Raw genomic sequence first — 5520 nt, 5'->3', positions numbered from 1 at the left:
GTCCCAATTGTCCATTTTCAGCATCTACTTGTCAAGCCCGTTCCAAAAATACCCATATTGTTAGGGTTATCGAGAATATTGCTCAACCGGAAGTAGCCATCTTGGATTTCAAAACGGTTCCAATTGTCCATTTTCAACATCTACTTGTCAAGCCCGTTCCAAAAATACCCATATTGTCAGGGTTATCGAGAATATTGCTCAACCAACGAATATTAATAAAAATGTGAAGCAAACTTTTTTTACGAACTAAATCACAAATAACGGACACTTTTTTTACGAACTAATTCAATTTACGAACCCCCGGTTTGGTTCGTAAATGGAGGTTTCAGTGTATACATTACGAACGATTTCGTTGTTCGCACGAATTCATTTCGTTCATCTTAGGGAAGTTTTATTATTTAATAGCATATTATTTTGACATTGCTCCGGCAGAATATGGAACGTGCTCGGTTTCTTTGTGAATTATCCCGGAAGAGAGAAAAATTCAAACCTACTCATACAAAACCAACGAACAATTCGCGATGGCTTAAGTGATTTTGACCGAATCCGTACTGCTCCAGATTCTGGACCAACTGGAATCGAAAGAGTTTCAGGAAATCTCCCTGAAACCGGCGGATACGGATACGATTACTAAATAGTCAGACCGAGACCGTCGCGTCATAAGACGCGTCGTGATGATCAACAATTTTCTGGCGTCTCGATCAGAAACACATAACAGAAATATTTCAAAACTATATCTCGCATTGTTACTTGTTATAAATTTCTGTTATTTTAACTACTAACGAGACCTAATTTATAACACAATATGTAACAAAAATTGTGTTCTGTTATAATCTTATTTCATTCTGATCGGGGTATAGAAACAAGGTCACCATATTTTACCTCTATTCAAGCTCTTTTGACGTTGACGGTTTGATGAATGGTGCTCGTAAATATTATAAAGACTTTCGTACGTAGCAGGAAACAATTCGTTGGCCTAATAAAGCCGTTTCGTAATAAGCCAACGAAAGTCGTTACGAAAATTCGCAATAAAAAATAAAAGTATTTTAATAGAACTACGAATGATTCATTCGAAAAATTCGTATATTTTATGAAAATTGTCTGTACGAAACTAATTCGAAGCGATTTACGAATATATTCTATCAGTGTAATTTTGTAAGTTGTTAGTGAAAACAGTTTCAAAACTAAAGCAATAGACAATATGTTATCTGATACAAGAAAGGCTATAGTACATCGACGAATTATTGCTTTTGAATTAGATTTTTATTATTAATTTAAAAGTTACAATTTTCACCGTTGGAATTTGCAAACGGAATCTGGTGGGTATCTCGTATCATGCAACTTGGAGCCAAAGAATTGAAGCTGGCCAGCACAGATTCATACGATATGCGTTACGTAAACTGCCTTGGAACGATCCGCTGAACCTGCCACCATACGAAGACCGTTATGAATTACTAGGAATACACACTTTAGAAGATCAAAGACACGCGTTGCAAGCTACCTTCATGTCTAAGCTTCTTCTGGCTGAATATGATGTTCCCGATCTCCTATCACAAATTAAGCTCTACGCACCAACCCGTATCCTCCGTCCTCAAACACTGCTGCAGACTGAAATGCGCAACACTTACTTCACTGCCAACAGATTGATATTAGCAATGACCCGTCGCTTCAACGATTATAACTGTAATGAGAGATGGCGTTTGGTCACGGATTTCTTACAATAATATTTTATTGCGTCTATTACCAACGTTTCGAAGGTCTATGCCTTCATCTTCTGGGCAAAACTACAATTTGAACAATAATTACATACAACATTCAATTTGCAAACACACAGATTACTTACAACACGAACAATATTATCTTAGTCAAGTTGGTTTGAACATTTAGACGGAAAAAACAACGCACTGATCTACACTGTAATGTCAAAATTAAGTTTGAATTTGATTTTAATTGCAAATTCGTTTTAATTGTGGCAACTTAGGGGCCGTACACAAATGACGTAGCTTTTTTCGGCGATTTTTGACCCCTCCCTCCCCCACGTAGCATTTGGTCACAAAATTCTAACCTCCCCCTCGTAAATAACGTAGCATTTACCTACCCCCTCCCCCTCATCCCATGAAAAGCGCCCGGGAGATGAAAAAAAAATTACATATGTTTTTCAATTATTTTAAATACCTACATGTCCTTTCAAAATGTTTGACGACTTTCATCAACATTTTCATTATAACAGCAAATTGCGTGTAAAATAAGCCCATTTCATGACAAATATAGTGTTAATAGTTTTGTTTTGAATTTTATAAGTCAAAGGGAGCATGAAGAGAAGTTCTCTCAGTTCACAATCGTGCAGCCGCCAATGATTGTAAGAAGCATACGTTCATCTAAATTACTAAATTTTGTTTGGTTGAATCCGAGTGAAAATTTAATTCAGCTTTCAAACTAAGTCTACTAATTAGCAACATTAGCTAACTAATGTAGCTAGTTAAATCCGCATACAAAATCTTTTTGTATTTTCGCGAACTTGCAATTCCGCGAATCGTAAAATTTAGGGGAACATGGGGAGACTTGACCAAGCGCAAAATTCTATTTTCGGCTATGGCGTCTCCTATTCTATTCTTAATTTTTTTTCAAAAATATTTTTATACTTGTTTCGATCCCTTAAGGTAATTTTGAAAGTTTGGAGTAAAAAATCCTTTCCTCGCAGAAAATATTACGTGATTAATAAATTTGCATTAAATGATGTAATTTTTTATCAAACTTTGTATGGACATATCTACTCGACTACTAATTACTATTAAAGGACTAATATACCATCTTAATCCTTGTGAAGCAGTGAAATGATTTTACATAAACTGGAACATTGGAATAGTTATTACTAGAATTCGCATGAAATTGAACGCAATAACTAATGTTGGGGAGACTTGAACAAGATTTTATGGGGAGACTTGACCAAGTGGCGATCAGCTGAAGAAAAATACAAAATTCCTAATATTTATTATGCTATTATGCTACTGTTAATGTTAATCACGCCATAAAAAAATCCCACCCCAAACATAAGTCTTTATATTTTAAAATTTGTAAGCAATGTTAGCAATAGTGGTACTGATTTCGTGACGTATGAACATGCAATGCAAGCAGTACAGTTAATCCTTAAAAAGAAATGCATTTAAAAAAATCAAAATTTATCAAATGCAACTCTTTTATATTTTTTACTGCTACCTAAGGATCTCGACAATAGGGAAAAAAATAATTACAGTATGTTTTATGTCATTATTTTTTGTTAAGATTTTTCAAAATTCTCTTGGTCAAGTCTCCCCACGCCTAGGTCAAGTCTCCCCGCAATGGGGAGACTTGACCAGAAAAAACGATCACAGAAAAACTTTTGTAACTTTTCGAAAATTAAATTAAAAATTCTGCAAAAAATCATGAAGACGCGCAATAACTTTGCGCATTATATCTGGATGATTTTGGGGGATTGAAGGCTTTTTTAGAGATTTATGCAGTTTTAGCTGAAAACCTGGTCAAGTCTCCCCCCTATCTCATGAAAAACCGCATCAAAAGTAACTTGTTTGAATTTAAATTTATTTCTCTTGGGAATGGATGATCATTAAATTGTTTTCTCTAAACAATGGGTTTTAAACTTAATGCTACGTCGCACAACTTCTGACCCTACCCTCCCCCTCGTCACACTTCGTCACAAATTTGGCATACCCTCCCTACCCCCCAAAATGCTACGTCATTTATGCATGGCCCCTTACACAGACGGTCCCCGCACACATCACTAGCAGACTGAGCAATGAAACGTTTCAAAAAGCAAAAGTCTCGACAAACATATGATTACGGCCTAAAAGCCAACTGTCAAAATCCACTTTGAATGGAAATTCCAGACAAACCGTTACTAGTCGAACAAGTTCACAACAGTTTATGAAAGAAAAAACTTTTCTCTTTCGTTTATTATCAACATCTGAGATTGGCGTGTAACGGTTTGTCCGGAATTTCCATTCAAAGTGGATTTTGACAGTTGGCTTTTAGGCCGTAATCCTATGTTTGTCGAGAAGTGTGTGTTGTAAACAGTATCGAGGTATGGAACAGATGGAAGTGGAAACAGCAATAATTTGACGTATAGGAAACGGGCAGAAGAGAGTGAGCGAAGTTTATGCTTAATGAGAGAGAGAGTGTAGCACCCCAGAGTATGCTGCATTCAAATTATTAGTGTCGGTTCTGAAATTAATTGTTGAAACATCACTAAAAATGTGGCACATTTCCAAAATCTGTAAAGCTTGTAATCGGTTGTCATGGTCTAAAATTGTTGTTTTTGATAGATCAAAGCTCTGTGCTCATTATCAATGGCATGAACCATTAGCGCTGTCTTTTTAAACTCGTCTACATTGCTTGTCTCTCGCTCGCTGCTTGACAATTTGTATTCATTGTACCGTTTTATGAGCGATCGGTGGCCAGACAGGCGCTGTTTGAGTTGTTGTGTAGTTAAACCTATGTAGGAACTGTCACATTCTCTACAGGGTATACGGTAGATTATATTGCGTTTTGAAAGAAGAGAAGTGGGATCTTTCAGCTTGGAAAACAAAATTGCATTGGTTTTTGTACATTTGAAACCTAACCTTACATTTTTGTGATTCCTCTGAACGATCCTGGCAAGGGCGGGTGTGAGAGCATCTACGTGGTGGAGCGATCGATATACCTTTTGTTCGCTCTCGGGAGGGCGATCATTTACTGTGCTGGGATTTTGGTTGACAAATCGATTGATCAGTCGATTTACCAGGGTGCTGGGATAATTGTTATTGCGCAAGTATTCTCGTACCGTTAGCTTTTTCTGGTTTTCTGTTTTGTACGTTGATAGTCGAAATACCCTTGCAATGAACCCCATGGCTGTATTTAGCTTTTGCGTGAGCGGATGGAGAGAGAGAAAATTTAAAATTCGGCCAGATGCCACCGGCTTTTTGTACCAGTCGGTGAGAATCCTCTGCTCGTCCGTTCTTATCAGAACCATGTCCAAATAAGGGAAACGGTTGTTGCTCTCAATCTCACATGTAAACTGGATATGTGGAACGTTGGTAATAGACGCAATAAAATATTATTGTAAGAAATCCGTGACCAAACGCCATCTCTCATTACTGAAAACAAAGTGGTCGTTCATCTTTCTATCGAACGATTATAACGACATCTTCGACTTCGTCATTAATTCTACATAGTTTCGTAACGGTTTGATGCCACTTTAGGTCATTTATTATTAGTTTGGTTCATTAAGACTCAGTTGAACTTCATTTATTTAAATACAAATACAAGAAAATGTCAAAATTCGCTAAAATCTTTTGATCATGCAGGCGATTTGTAGATGCGTAGAAATGGTTAAACTCCTATTCAACTCAAATTTATAATATTTTCAATTTAACTGATAGTGAGAACAACTAATTATTTATCCATTTAGGTATTCAGATTTTTTCATACATTTCATACATTTTTTATGAAATTGATACTTTTTAAATCAGTGTTTTTCAACCGAGG

This window comes from Topomyia yanbarensis, chromosome 2 (assembly GCF_030247195.1).
Source record: "Topomyia yanbarensis strain Yona2022 chromosome 2, ASM3024719v1, whole genome shotgun sequence".
In the NCBI taxonomy this organism is placed as follows: domain Eukaryota; kingdom Metazoa; phylum Arthropoda; class Insecta; order Diptera; family Culicidae; genus Topomyia; species Topomyia yanbarensis.
Note: the sequence above shows the minus strand (reverse complement) of the source record.